The following is a 26,101-nucleotide window of genomic DNA, read 5'->3' as shown; positions in this document are numbered from 1 at the left end:
TGAGAAAAATTGACCCACTGAGTTTTGGAGCACGATACCATCGAGTGGCAACATAGTCCTTAAAAAAAATGAAATGTTCAATAAGAAATGCAGTTTAACAGACTATTGTTCAGATATTGGAACTAAATAAACTGACCATTATTAGAAAAATGGTGTAGTTTTTCAAATAAAAATGTAATTAGGGGAAAGAAATCCAGCTTGAACTTATCATCTCCAAGTGTACTTTCTTTCACAATTTCAAAGATTAATATCAAGCACTCTCTTACAACTTTCCCTTTTGCAAATAGAATTTACAGTGGTTTATGGGAATGAAGCATTTGAAAAATGAAAAGCAAAACTTATTCAGTAACAGCCAAATGTACTTTTCCTTGCATACTTTATTATGATTAATATCAGGCTTTTTATTCCCCTTAGATTAGAAGGACACAATAAAAAAAAATGAAACTCACTTTGGATGATTCCAATCACCTTTCTTCATTTCAATATCACTTCCCCTTGACTTCTTTGGTCCCTCAGCTTTGCACTTCAGGCAGCGGATATTTCTAGCAAAATTAGTGAAATTGCATCTGCAGCACATCAAAAGGGAATCACCCATGAGTTTAGGCAAAAACAAAAGTGAAAAAGGGACCTTAAGAAATAGAAAAATTGAAGAAACTGTAACTGTGGCACATCAAAAGGGACCTTAAGTTTTAAATGCATATAATATATGAGCAATAAATCATCAAAGACAATGCTGCCCTAACCCCTAATTTGGGACAAAAAAACAAAATTGGAAATAAAACTTAAGAAAAGAAAAAAAAAGACATGGCCAAAAAGAAAGAGATCTTTGGGGCATAGAAGACAAAAAAGAGTTAGTTCATAGATATCAATAGATTATTTAATATATTTTTATGAAAGTGGTGAGAAGAAGAAACTGGAGAGGACACATAATGGAAAGAAGCAACAAGAAAGAAAGATAGGTGTGGGCAGAATAGTAGATAGAAAATTGTACGAATGAGCACTTTTAGGGAAAATTTGCAGTAATGAAAATAAAACTTACTTTAAAATTTGAATGAAAGTGTAATATCCTTCAACTTAGTTATACTTAATCTAATATTCTCAACTTAATTTAGATGCTATAGAAAAAACAGGGGCAGTGTTTATAAAGAGAAGAAAATATGCAGTTGGACGTTAGAATGCTTTGTTTACTCCATTGTTTCTCAAAAATAAATCCAAGAAAATGTGCTCACACTTGTTGAGTCGTTTTCACAAACTTGATACCTTATTGCTAACATAGATTAGTCTATGCACATTGAGCAAAAAAAAGCTGACTAAATATCATATGAATATATATCTTCATCTTCAAAGACTTTTACTAAAGTATGTTTAAAGATAATATTAATAAAAAAAACACAAAAATATGGGTTGGAAAGATCTCACCTCAATCCTCTTTTTCCATGCCAACGATTCCTAATGTACATGTGTTTATGTGTGTGTGAGTGAGTGTGTGTATGTATATATATAGAGAGAGATAGAGAAAGAGAGAGAAGTAAAGACTAAGATAATTACTAAAAAGGCTTGAATAGAGAAGTGTTTATTGAACTAGAGAATATTAACTGGATGGAAAATAGTTGGATCAAGAAGAAGGCTCCTCAAAAGGCTCCTCAATCAAGAATTAGAATCTTACTTCATAGATTGCAATTTGTATTATGGATCAAAATTGAAAACAATAGCTAAAAAATTAAAAAAACTAGCTAAAAAATTCATCTTTTTTTTCCAAATAAATTTCATTAAAGTTACAGTTGGGAACTCTAAGTATTGATTTAATTCTGCATAAGACTCCCCATTTCGTATATCACAGTCAACATGACTAGAGTGCAAATATTTAATCAAATGTACTTTATACTTTTCACACTTGTGTTTATTTAGACATCGCACGAACAAAGACAGCCAGAAATTGAGTACCTTGTCACCCCATGATTCAAGAAACTCTGTATGTCTCAATGTCTTCAGTTAGGTAAAATCAAGAAAATTAAAGGAGAAACTATATAATGAGAAGTAAAATCATGTTAATTTCAAGGAGAAACTATACATGACCCTGAAATTTTCGTAGTATTAAAACAAAAGTGACCTTCCAATTTGAAATTCAAGTTATAAATGCTAACCCAAATGTTGAAAAACAAAATCATATTTACAAATTAAAAAAATAAGGCTTGCTCTCTAATAAAAAATCAGTTCTATTCATACTAGTCTCAAGAATTACATGCTATAAAGTCTATTGTTTACTTGGTAAATTATTTTATTTTGAGAAATAGACCAATCATAAACTAAGCAAAGTGATAGAAGTCAAAGATTATGAATCCTTTATCATAAAAGAATGTAAAGAAGAAAGAAGGAAAAAAGTTAGTTCATCTAATTCTCTTTAAAGACTTATTACAAACAGTTTCAGGGTTTAATCTAATATTTTGTATCCATTCATGATAAGCACCCAATTAATGAATAAACTACATTTATACAAAGGAAAAAGAGAAAGGAAAAAGACTCACATCTGGAACAATAATTTGAGCATCAGAGTTCTCAATCAGTGGGGCATTAGATGAAAAGCTTCGATTTCCAGTGCTGGCAATGAGCTGTGGCTGCTCAAAATTCGAACCTGTCACTGACATTTTCCCTTTTTCTCAACTTTACTTGCACTTACAAGGCTGGAACTGTCTGAAGGAAATGAAAACTAATCAAAACTCTCTTTTTATGTGATAGAAATTACAACACAAGAATTAATAAGAAAGAAAGAAAAAAAACTTCAAAAATCATGACTTTTGAGTTAAAACGATAAGGACATATCAACATATAATAAATATATATGTATATATATGTGTGATTTTCCTCTATTATGTGCTTAAAACCTAGATAACAAGAAAACTAAAATTAAATTTGGGCATTTTTTTTCATTTAAAGCAATAGCTTAATACCTATATAAGAAAAACTCATAAATTCCAAAAAAAGACTTTATCAGTCACTTTTTCTGTACATAATGAAATTTCATTTACTGAGACTGTCAAGCAAGAACACAAAATCAAAAAGAAAAAATATATATAAAAGCCATCCATAAGAGTGCCAATGTAGAACTTAAAACAATGATTACCATGTCAAGACAAACTAATTGAATACTTTTCACACATCTAAATTCAAAAGGGAGATAGGGGCATTGGTAATAAGATTAAATACTTTAATTCAATGGACCATTCATATACCAAACCACATTGGAACATTAAGAGATTTAAGTTCTGGTTTAAAGTTTCAAAATCTTGTCTTGTAACTCATCTTGCAAGGAATTAATATATCCAAATGATTAAACAACTGAACTTTTTGCAGGTGATTTCATTTCTAACATTTCTTTTAGGTGGTTTTCGAAGGGAAACATACTACAACTCCTTCATTCATAACACTCACAACTGATGCATACTTGCATCGAAGAAATTTCAACTATAAGAAAATCCAAAAGTACCACTAACGCACTTTTATTTTATACTTGTTGACACGGTTCTTCGGCAACAGGTAATTAAGAGAAGAAGAGAAAGGGATTAGTGCTGAATATAGAACCGTCGCAGATACAGAATCTTAGAGAATGAACTAGGTGACTCCAGACACGTTTTTAAGTGGTTCGAAGGTTAAAATCCCTCTACTCCACTAGTCAATATTATTGATATATTCTGGGTATTTGGTTACAAAGCCTATATCTCTTCAGATACTATTTTTCCCAACCCCTATCAACTCCCAAGTTCTCCATATTTATAGGAGAAGGCACCTGGAGGTTGGTAAGGAGGTCATCCCGTGACCTTATTATATGTCATATCAACTCTGTGACATTCATGATTAATTCCTAAACCTAACACATAAGTATGGTCAAATCGATAGGTAAGGAGATAATGGGCCGCACGGCCCAACCCAGCCGTGGATATCTGAACACGCACGTTCCTGCTGCGTGTCCGAGAAGTCAGGGAGATATCGGACACGTGATGTCAGATATATGCACGTTTATCTTGCGTGTGTTGACTCTTCAGAGGGTCAGAGCTCCAGACACAGCTCGTGCCACGAGCTGCTCCCTTGACCCGACCTTCGGCCTTCGGATCCCTTCACCCAGTCCTGGGCAACCTTGGCGAGTCCTCAGGGATTGCTCGAGCTAACAAGGTATGACCTCGAAACGGGAGCTCCGATCTTGGGGATGTTAATGGGCTAATCGTGATTAGTCCGTAGCTCGGCCTGCTAATCAGCTCGTGGGAAAACCAGGGCGTACAATACTAAATAAGCATCATCTTAAATCGACTATATATGAATAACAGCAAAAATATAAGAGAAAATATTAGGCCAAATGTGACTTGAAGTAAATCAGCAAAAGCAACCAAGAATGAATACAATAATACATTTTTAATAGAGTTATTTTACTGTGTTATGGAAAGTAGACTTTCTTGTAGTTAAAAGCAAACCAAGTTAGTCTCAAATTATAAAATATCCATGCTTTGTTGGAGAACTATAAAATTATTTATATGAAGTTTCTTAGTGACTTTCCCTTCCTAGTGACTTTTTGTTATTTTGTTTCTAATTAGTTCATTTATTTTGAATAAAAAATGAAACTAATACTTCCTTCTGGGATGTGTGAGTTTTTTTGGAGGTGTAAATGGTACCAAAATTATCCAATAAAAAACGTAGAATTTTGTTAAGAAGTTAACTAGAACAACTACTTTCTTATTAGCTACTGTATTTGAACTAGAAAATACCACTTTTTTTAGCATACTCACAAAAATGCTTTGGATTTAAAAAAAACACTTTGGATTAAAAAAGCTTTGGGCATTTATGTTTGTTTTGTTTAAAAATTATCTGAAATCCCACAAAATTTTCACTGCTCTCATTTTTTTCCTTCTTCATTTTCAAATCTGTCTACATCTCTCTCTCTCTCTCTCTCTCAAAAAAGAAAAAAGAAAAAAAAAAGAGAACTCTTGGCAAAGAACACCCATACTGCTTTTGTCTGTGCACCCAACCAAATCAACCAGGACTTGTTAAAGACAAGGAAAATTCCTAAATCTCAACAGAATTGCAAGAACAAATGTAGGAATTTTTTTTTATATTAACTAAACTTGAAGATGAGAAGAAAACTGTGGGATTAGCAATAGAAGGCTCAGAGCTAAATTATGTTCACTCATTACTAAATCAAGTAGACTTGAAAAGAAAGATCAAAATAATGAATCTCCTTTACTCTATTCCAAATAACAGAGGTATGTTTTAGATAATGTGTATTTTAGGAACTAATTGATTACCATAAAAACAGAGCAATTAGACTAAGAGACAAAAGGATTTGAATCATATCCTTGATCATGGGAGCTTTAATCTTTTTCTACGAAATAACAATTAAACAAAGCAACATTGTTAACTACTATTTTAAAATGTATATTGTTCACTAAGACTATGCATCTTTTCTATCTCCTCTACCTTTTCTCTGTCTCAAGACTTATATTATTAGCCTAGAAATATATAGCTCACCCTCTAAAACTATCTTGAATACTTCATTAAACCAAAGGGCTCATACAACATATTCTATCTGTCCAAGCTCATAATATATATACAGTTTCTTTGCATCATTTTGTCATACACTTGTGGGACATTGACCATTAGTTCAAGAGTAACATAGACCACAGTTACCTTACACTACCTTGAACCTCAATACAAACAAACATTCCAAAAACTAACCCAGAACTTTTTCAAAGAAGCAAAGGACAATAGATATAAGGCGAGAAAACCTACCTCTGGAACCAGAGCAGAGGAGACCGGTGGCAGATTAGCGGCGGCGTGCAGCTTCAACAATCATTCGGGTGCCTTGGGTTCAATATCATTGTATTGTTAACAAATAAGAAATTCAGGTAAGAAGAAACAACACTTATAATACTGCTACTGAACAAAAACCATTTTAGAATATTTTTTTTTGGGTTATTGGGGGAAAAAGATATGAAAGCAAGGTGGGATATTTGAGGGATCAGACACAAATATTGCTATATCCATCCGTATTATAAAATACATGCTACAAGAACAACTAAAATACAAACAACAGTACCTCATAGGACCGAGAAGCAGAGATGGCTTGAGCTGAGCAATGGCGATGGAGAAACTCGATGGTGCAGAAGCCGAGCTGGGTTTTTACAGGTCTTCCCTGAGAGGGGATCGATGCAAGGCTTAGGGAAGGAGAGGAGAAGAAAAGGGTCTACGTGGCTGAACTAGTATTAAGGTGTGATATATAGACAAACTGGGCAGTACACAAATAATCTCATGAAACAAGATATTTGTTTAGTTTTTGTCCCTTTATCGTCATCTCATCACCCTTCCTGGAATCTATGTTTACCAGTACTAGAAATGGAGATTCTATTTTTGTTCAGGTGTAGTGGTGAGAGAACAAAGGCATACAAGATTTCTAGGGCTTTAGAGAGAGATTGGAAATTTTTAGAGAGACATAAAGTTGGGTAAAGAAAAAAAGTAAAGCTTATCAGTAGCGTAAAGAGGGAATAATAGAAAGAAAAAAAAGCACCAACTCCAAAAAATTTAAGTGTCCCTCCCATAATTTCATTCCCACTTAACATAATACTTTTTTAATAGTATTATATTCTAGTGTTGTAGTAAGCCTATTTTGTTGTAGTGAATATATATCTTCCTCTTCAAAGAGTTTTACTAAAGCATGTTTTAAATACAAATTTATCTTGAATACTTTCTACTCAAGCATTCTGTAACCAAGAAAAGTTTCTTGATTTGTATTATTGCTTCAATAAAATTCCAATAACTAACATATATTTTACAGGATATGTCTATCAAAACAGGAAAAATGACATTTCTATATATCATTAGTAAAAAATAATGCATATAAACACATAAAATTCAAGCATGGTGATTGTAAACTACCATAAACAAAACCAATAAATACCCTGAACTATTAAAAAAGAAAGTAATCACTATAGATTACTTGGACAAAAGAAAGATGAAATAATTAAAGAAAGTAATCACTATAGATTACTTGGACAAAGAAATATGAAACAATTAAAGAAAGTAATCACGCTTGAAGTGCATTATTCTTAATACTGGGTATAAGAGAGTCAAATAATCCAAAACTAATCAAAGAATAGACTTAAGTATTATTGGCCCATATAGCAAGAATAAATCCTTTAACAAGTTCAACACGTGTTTTTTGCTGCATTTCACCAAAGAGAAAAATTCGGTTAAATCATCCATATGACATTAAGTCATCTAAGCATAATAAGAACCATGAAATCAATATCACATATCAGTCGGGTTATCAATTCATCAAAAAAAAATTAACTTTAAATGAGTAGAGGATGAAACTAGACATGCCCAAGCCCTTATAATCAGTCCTCCACATGCATACCATAATAGCTTAAACCAAACCACAAAAGGCAACATCAAACAAGAAGTTGTTTTCAAATCACTCCATGCATAAGAGTACTCTCCCATTTCCCTAGGGCTCCATGGTATTCTCCATTCTTTTAAAACATAAATTCATTATGCATAAAGAAATACAATATATATTAATATATATGTATATGTATAAATATATATTAAAAACTAATAGAGACACCTTGTTCACAAGAATATCCTTTTATTTATCAAGGAAGACCTCTGTCTCTTCAACAACTCTCAAAACCTCAAATAACACCTTATGCTCTTGTGAGTTGGGTGCTGCATAGAAGACATGACCAATCTAATTATATAAACTTTTCTGTCAAAGTACGCAAAATAATAACTAAGCAAAGACCAAACCTAAAGGAGTTGTTAAATCAGTTTGTACTGTCTTGTTTTTAAAGGAAAATATTCAAGTCAAATCAAAATAACTTAGCCAAGTAATTCTTGTAAACTAAAAAACAGAGTAATTCTTGTAAACATAAAAGAAAAGTTGAGCAAAAACATAAATTTTGAGGCATCCAAAATCAGGAACAAACTTAAAACGATGAAAACTTGGTTCGATCAATTCAAATGCAAACCTAGTTTAGTTTTCTGAAATGCAAATACAAAAAAAAGGACCCGAAAAAAGAAGTTTCAAAAACTAAGAAATCTAAATCATTGAATTCTTACATGAAGACATATTTCACAGGTTGTATTCCCTTTCTTGTTACACCATTCCTGTATACAATCTTTATGAGCAAACTGAAAGTTTTTGAACAAGAAAAGCAAAAAAAGATTAGAATTAGACAGTTCCAGAGCAAGCACAAGGAGCTTCCAAACACACCCAAAAGGGAAGTCCATAACTAAACATAGTTGAATACATCAAAAACCCTCAAATATTATATAATTTACAACAATATTAATGGCATTTTCATTCAGTAAAAAATATATATATGTGCATATATATTAAATGCACTAACATATAGTTTGTCTCAACAATAGTGAGGGGATAAATCATGAAAATCAGAAAAGTTACAGATTGTGATTCATGAGTAACGAGATTCTGTTATCCCAATTACTTGACTTCAGTAACGAGATTCTGGTACCATATAGCATTAAAACATATGTCAAGCATCTGATCTAGTGAATCACACTTGGAAGTGTCTCAGACACAAAACAAACTTGATAGATCAATGAGCTGAATATAACAAGAAACTCTCCATGTTATGTAAATTTCTTTATTACATTGTAATAAAAAGAAGCCTGTCCCCAAGGAGTGACCAAGAGATAGAGAAAGACGAGAGAGAGAGAGGAGATTTGAGGGATGGAGGGAAGAGAAGAAACGAAGAAGCCAAAGACAGAGTCGAACGATTGGAAACGCCGAAGAGCCGAACGTTGTAGACAGAGCAGTGGACTGACTTCGGAGACACCGTAGGTGAAGATGGGAGTCAATCTCAAACAGAGTCGAACAATGTAATTAAAAAAGAATTAGGAAAAAAATATAACTTTTACAAGTTATAGCGCGGGCTCCCAAAATTATACCGCCATTTTTTTCTTTTACTTTGCCACACACACATATATATATAAGTATCATAATACTTTTTCAATAGTATTATAATCATATGTTATGAAAAGGGGTATTTGGTGTAGTGCATATAGATTAATGAACGGCGATGGCCGGGGAACAGCAAAGGCCGAGAACAGCGAAGGCTGAGAACGGCAAGGGGCTGGGAGCAGCGTTTTGCACGCGGAGTGCGAGTTAACAGGCCGAGACCCCAAGGGATACCTGGGATATCCTTACGGTATAAACTACAAACCCAGGGCCTGGTAAAGCGCCTGGGACGGCATGGCCGTATGTGTATAGCCTGATGATGGCATGATTTTATGTTAAGTGTTTGGTATGTATATTGTTGATGCGGTTCTTCGCCAACAGGTAATTAAGAGAAGGAGAGAAAAGGGATTAGTGCTAAATGTGAACCGAAATAGATATATGATCTTAAAGGACGAAAGTGGTGACTCAAGACACGGTTTTGAGTGGTTCAAAGGTTAAAATCCTTCTACTCCACTAGTCAATATTATTGATCTATACTGAGTATTTGGTTACAAAGTATTTCTTTCAAGGGATTATTTTTCCAACCCCTATCAACTCCCAGGGTCTCCATATTTATAGGAGAAGGCACCTGGAAGTTGGTAGGGAGGTCATCCCGTGACCTTCTTACTTGTCGTATCAATTATGTGACATTCATGATTAATTCCTAAACCTGACACATAAGTGTGGTCAAATCAATAGGTAAGGAAGTAATGGGTCGCACGGCCCAACCCAGTCGTGGGTGTCTGAACACGCACGTTCCTGCTGCGTGTCCGAGAAGTCAGGGGGATATCAGACACGTGATGCCTGATATGTGCACGTTTACCTTGCGTGTGTTTACTTCTCAAGGGGTCATAGCTCCATATCCAGCTCGTAACACGAGCTGCATACTGGACCCGACCTTCGGCCTTCAGGGGGCCTGCTCCAGTCTTGGACAATGGAGGCGAGCCCTTTGGGCTTCCTCGAGCTAACGACAGAAGCTCCGGTCTTAGGGGAGTTCATGAGATAACTACGATTAGTCAGTAGCTCGGCTTGCTAATCCCAAGGTCTCCGTCTCTCCCGTGGTGGCGAGCTTGGCAATAGTATCTGCATTAGTGTTCTGCTCCCGAGGTATCTATTCGATCGATCCTCGCTCAAATGCGGACAGCTCAGTGTTTACCTTTTCTAGATAGGCAGCCATCATGGGTCCCCGCGCCTGATATTCGCCCAGGACCTGGTTTACCACGAGTTGGGAGTCACTGAAGCACTGGACGGAGCTCGCCTGTAACTCCCTGGCTATCCTCAGGCCGGCCAGCAGAGCTTCATACTCCGCCTCGTTGTTGGAGGCCTTGAACCCGAACCTTAGCACTGAGTGGAATCTATGTCCCTCGGGGGATATCAGAATGATTCCGGCCCCGGAGCCGTTCTCGCTGGATGAACCATCTACAAAGATCTTCCACAATGATTGGGGCGAGGTGAGCTGAGGTGAGCCCTCTGTTGGATTCTCCTGGAATCCCGTGCATTCTTCCACGAAATCGGCGAGGGCCTGACTTTTTATAGCAGTTCGTGGAGTGTAGAAAATCTAGAACTGGCTGAGTTCGACTGCCCATTTTAACAAACGTCCCAATGCTTCAAGTTTTTGCAAAACCTGCCTTAGAGGCTGATCGGTCATGACGTGTACTGAGTGGGATTGGAAGTACGGCCTGAGCTTTCGCGAGGCCGTGATTAGGCAGAACGCCAATTTTTCCATCAGTGGGTATCGTGATTCTACCCCGAGAAGTCTCTTGCTGATGTAATAGACTGGCTTCTGAACATGGTCCTCTTCTCGTACCAGTATGGCACTAGCTGCATCCTCAGTGACAGCTAGGTAGAGAAAAAGAGGCTCGCCTGCCTTGGGCTTGGAAAGCACGGCTGGTTCAGCCTGATGAGCCTTCAGGTCGAGGAATGCACTTTCACACTCTACTGTCCATTCAAACTTCTTATTTCCTCGGAGCAGGTTGTAGAAGGGCAAACACTTATCGGTTGACTTGGAAATAAACCGGTTCAGTGCTGCCACTCTCCCTGTTAAGCCTTGGACATCTTTCCGCAACCTGGGCAAAGGAAGCTCGAGTAGTGACCTGATCTTGTCGGGGTTTGCCTCGATTCCTCGGGTATTGACTATGAACCCCAGGAATTTTCCTGACGCGACTCCAAAAGTGCATTTCTGGGGATTGAGCCTCATGCCGTATTCTCGTAGTATTTTAAAACATTCTTCCAGGTTGGAAACATGGTTGTCGGCAGTCTTTGACTTGACTAGCATGTCATCAATGTACACTTCCATGTTTTTTCCGATCTGGTCCGCGAACATTCTGTTTACTAATCTTTGGTAGGTAGCTCCGGCGTTCTTCAGACCGAAAGGCATGACCTTGTAGCAATAGACATTAGTCGGGGTCATGAAGCTGGTGTGTTCCTGGTCCGCCGGATTCATCGCGATCTGATTGCAGCCTGAGTACGCGTCCATAAAGGACATTAGCTCGTGCCCCGCCGTGGCATCCACCAGCTGATCGATCCTTGGTAATGGAAAACAATCCTTGGGGCAGGCTTTATTCATGTCGGAGAAGTCAATGCAGGTTCGCCACTTCCCGTTGGGCTTTGGAACTAGCACAGGGTGGGCGACCCAAATTGGAAATTTGGCTTCACGGATAAAGCCACATTTTTTTAGCCGGGCTACTTCTTCTTCTAGGGCTTCAGCCTGAGTTGTTCCTAAACGTCTTTGCTTCTGAGACTTGGCAGGAACGCTTTTATCCAGATGGAGCGTGTGCATGATGACACTCGGGCTAATTCCCACCATGTCCTTGTGGGACAAGGCAAATACATCTAAGTTAGCCCGCAGAAACGTAATCAGCTCCGCCTTCCTCTTGCTACAGAGGTTTTTCCTGAGCTTGACCATCCGTGATGGATTTTGTGGATCAAGGTTCACCTCCTCGAGCTCCTCAATAGCCTGGAGCTCGGATCTGTCTTCGCCTACTCGGGGGTCAATGTCGTCACTCAAGGCGACATTTTCCCCTTTGTCGTTTTGAGGGTTTTCAATCTCAGGAGCCGCCAAGGGTTCCTGGGATTCCTCTTCACTCAGAATGGCCATAGCCAGCTGCCCGGGTTTAGATTTGCCCTTCATGGAAATGCTGTAGCATTCCCTGGCAGTGAGCTGATCTCCCTAGATCGTGCAGATTCCCATCGAAGTGGGGAACTTCATGGCGAGGTGTCGGATGGAAGTGATGGCCTCGAAAGCTATGAGCGTAGGCCGGCCCAAAATGGTGTTGTAAGCAGCGGAGCAGTCTATGACCACGAACTCGAGTAGCTTGGAGATTGTCCGAGACTCTTCCCCTAGGGTGATCACCAGCTTGATCGTCCCTATCGCCGCTGATCCTTCTCCCGAAAAACCATACAGCATCATGGAGGTTGCCTTTAGCTCGGCGACGGTCAAACCCATCTTCTCTAAGGTGGACCAGAATAGGAGGTTCACCGAACTCCCATTGTCTATTTGCACCCTTCTCACTCTCCGGTTGGCGAGCTGGACTGCTACAACCAAGGGATCATTGTGAGGGAACTGGACATGCCCTGCATCTTCCTCCATAAAAATGATTGGTTGTCTTTCCAATCGCTGCTGCTTTGACTGGCGCTGCTCCGAGACGAACTCCACTCCGTTGTGAGTCTTTAGTTCATTCACGTATCTCTTCTGGGCGCCTCTGCTCGTGCCAGCCGTGTGCGGTCCTCCAGAGATGGTGGATATCTCTCCTCCGACCACTGGAGGAGGAACATCCTGATCTATTCGAGGCCCAGGCTGACTGACTGGGACTTCTGGAGCAGGTCGACTCGCCGGAACCCTGTTCCGTGAGTATTTTGCCAAGGGACCGGCTCGGATGAGAGTCTCGATCTCATCTTTTAGGTGCCTGCAATCGTCGGTATTGTGGCCCACATCGTTATGAAAACGGCAAAACTTGGAAGTGTCTCTCTTTCCTTTGTGGTGCTTCAGTGGCTCCGGCCTCTTCCAGGGGACTCGAGTAGAGTTGGCTAGAAAGATACTCTCCCTGGACTGAGTGAGCTCGGTGTACGTCGTGAAAATGGGCTTAAACTTATCTACGAAATTATTCTTCCTTTGGTCGTGCTGACTGTTTTCGCCATTGCCCTTTCTTTTGCTTCCACCGGGCTTGTTGTTCTGTGTGACGTCTGGGGTCACTGCAACGGCCTCCGTCCCTACTCCAGCGGGCTGATCGGGAACCTGGCTGGTTCCCGCAGCTGAGGCCTCGGCTTCTTCCAAGTTTATCCACTCTTGGGCCCTCTTAAGGAATTCGTTGACCGAGCTGACTCTCTTCCTCTGTATATCCTTCCATAGGTCTCCTCCGACAAGGATTCCGGTTCTCATGGCCATGAGCTTAGAGCTATCATCCGTGTCTCTAGCCCGAGCAGCGACGTTTGCGAATCTGCTCAGGTAGGCCTTCAGAGTCTCACCAGGCTGCTGTCTCACGTTGGCCAGGGAGTCGGCCTGAACACGGGCGGCCTGAGAGGCTCGGAATGCCCTTTTGAAGTCAGCTGAGAAGGCCATCCAGGAGCTGATTGACTGTTTTTTTCTTTGCTTGAACCACTGTCTAGCAGGTCCGGTCAGTGTGGAGGGGAAGATCAAGCATCTCAGCTCCGGGCCAATATTATGGGCCATCATTAGGGTGTTGAACATCCCTAAATGGTCTGAGGGGTCTCCGTCCCCATTGAACTTTGACAGGTGAGGCATACGGAAACCAGACGGGTATGCCGTCGCTGCTATGTTGGGGGCGAAGAGTTCCATCTCGTCCCCTGAATCATATTCGTCTTTTTCTTTTTCTGATAGAAGTTTCCTCATCAGCTCCTCCATCTGGGTCAGGCGATCGAGGGTTTGGTCCTGATGTCCTTGGTTATTCTGGGGCTGTTCAACAGCTCCGGATCCATTGTACACATTTGGTGGGTATTGCCCCTCCTATCTTGAGATAGGTTATTTGGGACATTCCCTCTGTTGCGTATTTCGGACAGGACCCCCCCTGAGTGAGCTTGGCCACCACTTCCAGCTCGGTCTTCTCTGTGAGAGTTGAGGCGATCTCGCAGGTCACCTCCCTGGGTGCTCTGGTGACTTTGCGCCGAGCTTAACCGCTGACGCAGGTCTCCCCCAGAGAGATCACTCCGGCGACTGCCGGTCCAGTGGCTCCTGCTGGATAGGCTTGGAGTCCGCCTTTGGCGGTGACGACCTGAGCTTTCCCCTGGCTCCCTGCTACACCAAGAAGGTCTAGTTGATGGCAGGTTTCTCCTACTCCCATAGGCTGCGATGTCCTGGACGGGCCGAGGTGGAGACGGATATCTGATCGGAGATGGAGGATGCCTGACGGGGGAGGCAATCCTAGTTCCGTCTGGACGGATCAAGTTTGGTAGGGGCCTTTCGGCCCTGCCAACCTGCTGGTCCCGCGCCGAGCAATCTGGACGAGGCGCCGGACGGTCGTCGGGGACGGGCTGACGTCGCGAGCCCTCCCCGGATCTTCTTCGGGAATTTCCTCAGTTTCCTCTGGGCGTCCTCGAGGACAGCTGAGAGCTAGGAGTTGATGTCCTAACCGAACGGTTGTATTTTTGTTGTCTGGTCCTAGGCATTTCCCCGAAGTTTGCATCTTGATGGTGTGATGAAGGGGTTGAGTTGGCTGCTGGAAGTCTATCCGACCGGCTGTGCCTGGACCGGTTACCCCGGCGAGACTTAGGAGCCTTACCTTGCCTCTCTCCAACATTAACGTCGGTTGTGAGAGGGGGTAGTCAGGCCAGGATATCCTTGATTTGCTGGATGGTCGTTGCTAACTGGCTCCTCAGTTGAGCGTTTTCCATCTCCACCGCAGTATAATGACACGGGTTCGAATTAGGCGGCCGAGGCGCCGAACTACCAGTATCGTCTTGGCCCGCCGGCTGTTTTCCTGGCCGCTGGTGGACTTCAGGAACTTGTTCATCAGGGATGGTGGTATGATGAGCCTCCTGCCCATCATGTTGTTCTGTCTCGTTATCATGCCTGGACCGAGTAGTCACCATAGTTGGATGTTTGCAGCAGCACTAATCGAAATGGCTCTCAATGAAAGCACCAAACTATTGACGCGGTTCTTCGCCAACAGGTAATTAAGAGAAGGAGAGAAAAGGGATTAGTGCTAAATGTGAACCGAAATAGATATATGATCTTAGAGGATGAAAGGGGTGACTCAAGACACAGTTTTGAGTGGTTCGAAGGCTAAAATCCTTCTACTCCACTAGTCAATATTATTGATCTATACTGAGTATTTGGTTACAAAGTATTTCTTACAATGGATTATTTTTCCAACCCCTATCAACTCCCAGGGTCTCCATATTTATAGGAGAAGGCACCTGGAAGTTTGTAGGGAGGTCATCCCGTGACCTTCTTACTTGTCGTATCAATTCTGTGACATTCATGATTAATTCCTAAACCTGACACATAAGTGTGGTCAAATCAATAGGTAAGGAGCTAATGGGCCGCACGGCCTAACCCAGTCGTGGGTGTTTGAACACGCACGTTCCTGCTGCGTGTCCGAGAAGTCAGGGGGATATCAGACACGTGATGCCTGATATGTGCACGTTTACCTTGCGTGTGTTTACTTCTCAAGGGGTCATAGCTCCATATCCAGCTCGTAACACGAGCTGCATACTGGACCCGACCTTCGGCCTTCAGGGGGCCTGCTCCTGTCTTGGACAATGGAGGCGAGCCCTTTGGGCTTCCTCGAGCTAATGACAGAAGCTCCGGTCTTAGGGGAGTTCACTAGATAACTACGATTAGTCAGCAGCTCGGCTTGCTAATCAGCCTGCGTGAAAACCAGTGCGTACACATATATTATCTGCTTGTGAGGGTTTTCTTGCTGGGCTTCGGCTCACGGGTGCTCTATGGTGAAGGTAAAGGCAAGGGGAAAGTCGATCAACCTTGAGTATGGTGAGCGTGACGAGCGGCACGTACATGTCTGGTCTGCCTGGCTGCCACGACTGGGGATACCTTTGGGAGATGATTGAACTAAACTTAAATTTTGTCGTTTAGTCGACTCTCATTATATTTTGAATTGTAAATATTTCTAAACAATATTTTTGGGATCACAAATGTTAAACACTTTGTAATTTCCAACGAAAGGTTTATTTTCAAGTTTATGACCCTGATTATGGTTTAATTACACTTTTGCCCTAAAACCTTGGTTAGGGAGTTAATTGCACATCTTAAACGACTCTAAGGCAGTAAGGCGATACATAAATGAACAAGTCCAAGTGGTTCCTTGGCCCTATCACCCTTTGTAAAGAATCGATGCTTGGTCAATTTTCCTTCTAGACAAGATTCACAGACAGGTAATTCCCCTAAGGTGAGTTCCCTCAAAGGCCCATCCTTTGTAAGTCTTTGAATTCTATCATTGCCAATGTGATCTAGTCTCAAATGCCATAAATACATCATGTTATCGTTATCGATCTTTTAACATTTATTGGTCCAAGGTTTAGCTACCTTGAATAAATCATTGTTAAGAGCGAGGGGTTTGTTAGGTCACAGAATATAAAGTTCATTTTCCAAACATGCAATACACAATTGTGATCCATGGAAAGAAATAGGGATATTAGAACATGTCAAATTCAGAACAACTTGTTCGAATTGCAACATGGAAATTGAAATTAAATTTCTATTAAAATCCGGAATAAAAAAAATCTTTCAAAATTAAAAATTTATTTTCGAACTTTAGGCGAGCTTTTCCTCTAGCTTGGACTGCAACGAACGCTCCATTCCAACTCTAAGCTTTAAGCCACCTTCGTCCAATTCCTCCCACGATTCAAGAAGCTGTAAAGAATTACAAAAATGGTTAGTAGATCCAGACTCAATAATCCAAATGATTTATCATTCTCTAAAAAAAAATGTATCTAAGATAAATGACCTATAATCATTACCTTTGGTTTTCACTGCTAGAAACTTGGGGCAATCTTGTTTCCAATTCCCCTTCTCTTTGCAGTGAAAACACTTACCTTTACCTTTCTTGTTCATTTTCTTCCCCTTAGGTTTCTGTGCATTTGGATGTGCACTTGTCTTTGCATCCTTTGCAGGCTTGGGGTTGTCCTTTTGTCCACCTTTGCAGGCAAGGTTAGCTTCAGCCTTAGTTGAATCAGTAGATATAGTAGTACTTGTCTTCTTTTCTCCTCCTTTACTTGGTCCACCAATGATAGACTTAGAAGTCTGAAGCTCATTCATGAGCTGCGTCAAAAAATAGTTGAGTTTATTCAACACATAGTTGGTGGTGAACGGCAGGAAAGCTTGAGGGAGATTGTTGAGGATTAAGCCGACTTGAGTTTCCTCATCTATTGTTGCTCCATGCAGTTCAGCTTCCTGAAAGTAGTTTGTCATTTTGATAAGGTGATCACAAATGTGTTTAGATGGTTCCATCTGAGCATTGGCATATTTCTTGGTGGCATCAAAATGAGTCTGCGCTGACTTGGCACCAAACATGTCTTGGAGCTGATCCACGATTTCGTAGGCCTTCTCGACATTCTCCATCTTTGTCTTGAGAATGTCGACCATAATTGTCAAGATGTAGTACCGCGCCTTGTTGTTAGATGCCTGCCAACACTCATACTTATCCCTCACAAACTTGATGGATCCTTCAGCTGGAACTTCCGGGGATTCCTCAGTCATGACGAACTTGGAGTTGGCAACAATCAACACAACGTTGATGTTCTGCTTCCACTTAAGGAAGTTTTCTCTAGTGAGTTTATCCATAGAAAGTTGAGAAAGGATGGAAGAGACACAACCATACTTAGAACTACAAATTATCAATAAAATAGAAATCAATCACATTTGCTCAATAAAACTTCTATTCACACAAATTTCAAGAAATAACACCAACATATACCAAAAATATGTAAGATATGAGAAAAAAAAATACCAAAAACAATCATATCTCTACTTATTTAGGATTTTAACTAATCATTGATATCCTTGTCTCGGTTGGTGATAGTAAAAGATACAACTAGTTAAATAAAGTTGTAAGCTCATTTAATAATGAACACCATTATTAACAACCTCTTATTTGATCAAAATAAGAAAACAAAATCTCTTATTTTATGAGCTACACCCACGGTTTCGATAATCAATAGATTTACTCATAGTAGTCATCGTAGGGGTGAGTCAAGTAGAATTTGACCTACAAATTATATATCTTTCAAAATTTAAGCTTGTCAAAATAACTAATGAACACCTTCCGTAGGGGAATGAATCAAAGCGTCTCAAGGCCCCATTAAGCTATTGACCTTGTCAACCCAATGGTGGAGATCGAATATAATTCTTAAAATAATCTCATTATAGAATCAAAATATTATCTTAATTATTTATTTTAAAAAATTAATGAATATGATCCTCCAAAAAATTGAAAAGTTAAATTTTTTTTAAAACCAAAGTCCTATAAATTTCTATTAATTCTAAAGTGTCACATAGAAAATATTCAATTAAATTAGAATTAACTTGTTGCTAATCAATAATTAGGTTTAACTATTATAATAAACATATACAATTAAGTCAAACTCAGACAATTGGGCTTGTGTGGAGGAGGGCGGGTCTAGTATGTCGTTCCCTCTACTAACGCCCCCTTACTTCCATACAAGGTCCAAAAGACAAGAATTTAAACCTTTGTTTTATTAATTGTTATTAATTGATTATGGCCACTATAGTCATGCAAAGAAAATGGGCCTTCACAAGTGGAACCACCCAAAAGAAAGGAATTTAAACTTTACATTTTCTAATGGGCCCAAATAAATCCTATCATTTTATGAATATTTTATTTGGCAAAATTCATATAATAAGCAAACATATGGGCCATTATATGTATCTAAGCAATATTGCAAAAATACCACTGTTGTAACCTAATTTTAGCTTGAGTCATCCACTCAGTTTGGGTACAGCTGGGAAATAAATATACATAAAAATAACCAAGGAGATGATATATGTTTATTATCCACGTAAGCAACTCCAGTTTCATATGGGCATGTGTGGTGTTAGGCGTCCTGGGTTTAACCCGAGCTACAAACATGAAAGTTGTGAAGTACAAGCTCATAATATTCAAATAGTTGTCGAAGTACGAGCTCAAAGAAATATCATCCAGCTCGTGGTATCTCTGATATATTACGTACCCGCGGATCCCCAAAGACTTGGTATTTTTGTACGATTATTTATGACCATTCTGTCATATTTCATGTCCCAGATATTAGGAGAACATTTACTTTATGGTCAAATCATATCCTGGTATAAATGGGAATAATTTATATTAAATGTAATAAATATGTAAATCTATGATTGACTCACGCGGCTACCCAAAATTGTCCATGGAATTTCTCTATAAATACTGAGAATATTGTACAGGAAACAGACGGTTATTCTGTAATACTGAAACTCTGCCAAAATTGAGAGAGAAACAAGAATAATATAGAGTCGTGGACTAGGTGGATTTTAATCACTAATATACTTTATTATTTCTTAAATACGATATTGGCGAAAAATCGCGTCAACAACCACATGTAGTGCAAACAGACATGTTATAATTGGATGGACATAATCATGTTACTATATGAGCAAGTTTATAAATTTATGCAAAAATACCACAATTTATTTTATTGCAAAAATACCACAATTATTTTTCTAGAATTTTAAAAAAATTCAAATTAATTCAATTTTTACAAAAAATAAGTCAATTTAAATGAAATTTATCAACAATTAACAATTATTAATTTAAATTTTATTTATCAACAATCAACTTGGTTTAGGTTAATTTGAAGAAAAAATATTAATTTAATTTAAGTAGGATTTATCAACAATTAACCATAGTTAATTTAAACCCCATTTATTAAAATATATTTTATTAATTGGTTGAAAAAAATGATATTTTTCAAAATTTAACTAATTTTAAATTTTAAAATCAATATCTTAACTGTTTTTCAAAAAAAAAAAAAATTGTGTTGTTACAACTATAAGCAAATATTTTAACCATTTAAAAAATAATAAAATATAATAGTTATAATAACCCAAAAATATCTTAAAACAGTTAAAAAATTCAAATATCTATAAAAATATCTAACTAACAAATTTCAAATTTCAAATTTCAAATATTAAAAAAACTATAGAATAAACAGATATTAATATTTTTAAATAAAGATTTAATAAAAATAACAAGTATTTAAAAGAAAATGTCTTCAATATCTGATATCTTAATTCTAATATTTGAATATATTAAAAGATTTAAAATTAAGTAGTTAGCCTATTTTTAAATTTGATTTTGAATCTTTGTATAAAATACCTAATTTTTAAATATCAAAGAACAAAAATATCTTATTTTAAAATACATTTTTAAGAGATAAAATAAATCTGATATTTTGGGTTTGACATATAAAAATCAATTTCATAATTTTATTTTCTTTAATTTTTTAAAAATAAAATTGGGATGAACAATCCCTGTTTCGGGGAGCTGCGCGAGGTGGAGGGGTAATGCACATGGGTTGGGGTGATGCAATTTCTCGCACATAATTAAGGGAGCCATTGAAAGGTGACTGAAACACCAGAGCGTATGTGCGCATGCGGAACTCACAACCAGGCCAAAAAATTCGAATTTTTTTTTTGTGCAATTATAATTAATTTTTACCATGTTTTACACAAACTAAAGCATTTATAAAAATTAATGGCATAGAAAACACAACAAATAACCTAAAATTGCTAATAATCACATAAAATTCAATATGTTTCATAAAAACATGAAATCCATCTAATTACTCAACACATAAAATAATTCAATTTATAACATGTTCATGCATGAAAATAAAGATTACCAAAGGCTCTGAGGCCAGTTGTTGGGAAAACTTATACAAGATTTTGTTTATTTTCATGTAAATCTTATATTAAACATATTAATATAAGAAAACCTAGAACATATTTCTAAAACTGAATTCATACAGAGATAATTATAAAAACACTTACATTACTGTGCAGGGGAATGATTGAGTCGTTCCTTCAGTTTCTCCAACCCTTGTATCCTTTATGTCACAGAGTATCACCAAGAAACTGAACCGTTCTTCAATTTTCTTCACAACTTTTCAAATATCCTTAGAATCACCTAGACTAGGGTGGGCAATTCTCAACACATGAGATAGATACAGAGAGGGAGAGAAAAGAATATTGAGGCTTAGAAAAGGACTTATGTTGTAGAGTGAATCTAAAACCTACTAGATCTTCTGATCTTCTCAAAAACAAGTGTCAAAATTCTGATTTCAACTCTCACTTAGCATTCCTTCTATAGGTTTAATTAGGTCATTTATTTTAATTAAAAAATTAATAAATTAATAGATAATATCAGCCATTAGGTAGAAATTCTCATGGGCTTTAGGCCCATTGGACTAAAAATCAAGGCTTCTATTATTTTCTATTGATTAATTAATTAAATAATTATTTAAATCCTTTATCAAATTAAATATTTATAATTTTAGCCTTGATTTAAACTTATTTATTAATTTAGATACCAATTTATCATTATTAATAAATCTTCCTAAATTTCTATTTTCTTTTTTAATGGCATAACTCTCTGAAACTATCCAAAATTGACCTAGTCAACTTTGATAATTCTAATTGATAATTAAATCAATTAATTGAGACCATCTATGTAACACCCTCGATAACCAAGACTGTTATACTATGTTGTTAAAATAGTGCAGGACATGCTATTCAAGTCATTTGATTAAAAATGTAATCCTAAGGTCAACAATCAAGTTAGGGTTAAAAGATTTTGATCATAAAATGTTAATTTCATTAAAATATGAGTTTGGTACATGAGATCCCAAAAAGAGGGTTTAAAAGACAAACTTACAAATTCTCAAAGTTATGTACAATCCTGTGGCCACTCTAATGACAAAATATAATATTTAGGCTTGTCCTTGTTTTTTCCCTCGACCATTGCAGCCGTCAATGTACACCTCGCCCCCAGAGCTCTCCAACTCATGGTTGGTCCAGCTTACCCTTGCCTTTACCTGAACCATGTAGCACCCGTGAACTAAGGCCCAACAAGAAAACCATAACAGCAATACACAATCAATATTATCAATCATTCAATCATGAGACAGATATTTCAAGGATCAACACATCATAAATATCATATTGATAACAGTCAACATGTACGTTCAACTCATATCTCAAATAATATGCAAGTACTCAGGGTCGGTGCCCTTAGGTCGAGCCCTCTATTTACTCCATTGACTTCGGCTCACTTAGGCCGAGTCTAGTGTTTATCTAGCTGATCCTAGTTCACAGTGGTCGAGCCCCGTCCTGTGTGCAAATCATCATCCCCAACTCTCTTAGGCCGTTCATTCTCATATACCAAATCAATCATTTAGCCATACAATATACATGTTCGAGTATTTGGAAACTCAGTCCTGTTACAACCACTCAAGGGTGTAGTTTTCTTACCTTGAATTCCAAGCGGAGATAATAGAACGGTCCCGAGCACGATCCAAAGTCCTGAGCCTTGGCGATCAATCCAGTCACAGTGGAAAATTGGTAATCGTCAATGCCTAATCCAAATAAATACTTAGTACATAAAAACTAGCCTCCGAGACCTTAATTTATACTAAACCGGGTAGTAGAAATTGTCTCGAGCGCCTAAGTTCGAGCCCCCGAGCCTCACCATCATTTAGAACCAATCTAGGACAAAACCTCTAGGCGGCCTGCGACCTGGCCCTAAGGGTCGAAGCTTGCCCCCAAGTTAGAAACAACAAACCCCAAGCCACAGGGGAGGCGGGCCGTGACTTGCCTTATAAGGTCGTGACGCGCCCAAAATCAGAGAGCAATCCCAAAGCCTATTTGGCACACATGCCGCGGCACCCCTGAGCTGGGTCGCGGTGCGCCCCTTCGAACCCAGAAATTCTAGGTTCCTTCCACACTTTTCCCAGCCAACTTCCTCAAAACTCAAACCTAATAAAACTCCCAATTAGAACTAAACCTAGCTACGAGTTCAAGATTTAATCACATCTTTTAGACACCCAAACCTTAACAATTATACTAAAATCACTATCCTAATTCAGTAAACATTGAGCACTCAATACTCAACTTGATTACATCACTATGAATATGATTAACTATATGCTCGATTTTTAATAGAAGTTTATATTAAGCAAATATTCATGAAAATAAAACATGTGAGCAAAGTGATTGACCAAGTCAAAAAATGATTTCTATTCTTTTATTGATAATAAAATGAGATTACGAAGAAATTGGGTTTTAATTAGGGCATAAAACCCCAACATTATGAACCCCTTATCCAACAATTCATGTAGCTGGGTCTTGCGTTCCTTTAACTCTACAGGTGCCATTCGGTAGGGTGCTTTAGATATTGGTGACGTTTTTGGTGCAAGTTCGATCAAAAATTCAATTTCTCTATCTGGGGGTAAACCTGGTAATTTTCTCGGGAAACACTTCCGGAAACTCACATACGTTGTGGAGATTCTCTGGTTTCAACTTTATCTCCTTAGATTTATCCACCACACTAACCAGATATGCTGAATACCCATGCTGCATCATATTTTGAGCTTCTAGTGCCGATATAATGGGTGTACGAAAACCCACCACTTCTCCCTTAAAGAAAAAGAGCTCTCATTCCTTTGGTCTGAAATCCACGGTCTTTTGCCGACAGTCAATCGTCGCCCCATATTTGGATAACTAATCATTCAAAGTATGGCATCATAGTCTGGTATGTCTAACTCTATAAGGTCTAATGAGAACTCTTTACCCTCTACTATTATAGATGCTGATTGTAACCACCTAGATGACGACATAATGTCTCCTAACGGTAACATTGTACTAAAACTACGCTCAAACAGTCTACAAGGCATACCCGGTTTATCAATCACATTCATAGCAACGTAAGAATGAGTCACTCCAAAATTAATAAGAAATCTAAATATCATAACAGAAATAGGGAATTAACCTGTGAGCACAGAGTTACTGTTGGCTGCTTCCTTTTGGGTCAATGCAAGAACCCTTGCTGGCACTAGGTTGTTGTTACTGCCCTGCCCTGCTTTCCACTGTGGGTAATCCTTCTTTAGATGGCTTGCCTGACCACACTTGTAACATTTGTTGGTGTCGACCTGGAATTATCTCAAATGTCGACGCGAGCATTTAGCGCAGTCAGGTTGCTCAACTTTTTTGTTCTGGTGATTTCCGCGGTTACGATCATTATTGTGACTGTTAAAGTTGTTGTGGTGGTTATGATTGTTGTGATTGTTGTTATTTGTGGCCAAAGGTCTAGGCCTCTTGTCATTGCAACTGCTCTACCCTTCTTGGGTCTTCCTTTTATTACCCTCATGGAAGCCCTTGTTTCTATTGGCCTCTCTTCTTGCAGCGCTGTCCATCCATATAAGGTCGTCCTAGTATTTCGCTTCTAGTGCCTTATCCAACACCTCAGCATTGGTCATCTTGACATCTCTAGCAATCATTATCTTCAATCCTCTCCTGAACCTTTGGACTCGTATGGCTTCGGTTGGTACTATCTCTGGTGCAAACCTTGCCAACCTATTAAACTTTTGTGCATAGTCATTAACAGAAAGGTTCCCTTGAACCAAAGTCACGAACTCATCCACCCTGGTTGCCAATACAGCTGCACTGTAGTACTTTTTGTCAAATGCCTGAACAAAGTTAGCCCAGGTCATAGTATTCAAATTACAAGTCTACTTTACCACATCCCACCATATTCTTGCATCAAACTTGAGTAAGTGGGTTGCACAAGACATCCTCTTATGATTTTTCAACTCCATGTGATCAAAGATGGCTTCTACCTATTGCAACCAATCCTCTACTGCCATAGGGCCAGCTTTCCCTTCGAAACTAGGTCGGGCTTGCTTCCTAAAGCGCTCATAGACTGGCTCAACTCCATTAGCCATAGGTAGTGGTGCAGGTGGTAGTATTGAGGGCTCAGGTTGTGCCACTGTACTTGAAGCACTTGGGGTAATTTCCTGGCTTGAGCCTACTCCTCATCCCTCTGTCTCAGTTGTTCCATCAACCTCAGGATTTCTACAGCCAAATCCACGGTCGGTGCAGAAGGCGCTGTTGGTTGGGTTGGTGGCATTCCCAGATCAGGAATTTATGCAGCGTTAGGACTTACAGAGCCACCTCTTCCTCGACTTCTCTCTTTTCCCCTTCCTCCTCTTTCTCCTCTTCCTCTCTTTGACATTATGAAATTATAAGGTACCAATAGAAGATCAAAAGAGAGGATAAATTGAATAATGGTTTGGTTACTTATAAAAATTCAAGAAAGTTGTCATACATTTCATATCAACACCATTTAGAATTTGCAAGAGAGAAAATATTAAACCATAATATTCGTAGTTTGTTCAAAATTATTCCAAGAATTCAAACATCCCATAAAGTGTTTAAATAACCATAAGAAAATCCATAAGTTCTTAAGGGTTCTTAAGGAAAGTCCCATTTTATTCGTTAACATTTATTGAAAGAAAACTTGAGACAGACTCTAGTCCTCAATCGTGGACTCGTCCCCTAAACTGTAATCGAAGATATTTTCTGGAATATGGAAGTAGTCAGGAGTGCTAGCCAATGCTCTCATTCTAGTGCTCATTTTTGGTATGGTGTGTGTTACTTTCTAACGCACCATCTCCCCTTCCATGTCATGCACCGTCTCAAAGCGTTCCTCCATCCCTCCATCTTCGTTCTTAACCATGACTGTCTCCATTCGGTGGAATTCATAATTATCTATGAGATCATAGATAGTATACTTGATGGTATCAAAATCAAGGTCGTTCTGAGCGACATCGTGCCATGCCAGGGCCAACTGAAGGAGAGCCTCGGGATATATAGACAATGATTCCCTTATAACACAATATTGTTCTATGGGCCACAACAATGCCCCTCATCATTTGTTAATCAATCCTTAGATACGATCGCAAACTACCGCTGTCATTTTCCATACGACGATCCTCCAATCGTCATGATCCTCGTCAAGTTGAACCTTAGGTATCGCGCGAATCTCTTTGAGTAATTTTTTCTTAGTGGTTCTAAAATAGGGGGCATCTTTCTAA

At 38.6% G+C, this 26,101-nt stretch overlaps 1 long non-coding RNA gene across 1 annotated transcript; it reads right to left on the bottom strand.

Moving 5' to 3' along the window:
* Positions 1 to 442: 442 nt before the first annotated feature.
* On the bottom strand, positions 443 to 8,199 carry LOC133801693 (uncharacterized). The gene is made up of 3 exons (XR_009876913.1): positions 8,104 to 8,199; positions 7,610 to 7,710; positions 443 to 566 (listed from the first exon to the last, which is right to left on the bottom strand). It is a non-coding gene; the product is annotated as an uncharacterized LOC133801693 (long non-coding RNA).
* Between the last annotated feature and the right edge of the window lie 17,902 nt (positions 8,200 to 26,101).

The sequence above is a fragment of the Humulus lupulus genome, chromosome 9, assembly GCF_963169125.1.
Source record: "Humulus lupulus chromosome 9, drHumLupu1.1, whole genome shotgun sequence".
Taxonomy (NCBI): domain Eukaryota; kingdom Viridiplantae; phylum Streptophyta; class Magnoliopsida; order Rosales; family Cannabaceae; genus Humulus; species Humulus lupulus.
This window is presented reverse-complemented; position numbering and strand designations above follow the sequence as displayed.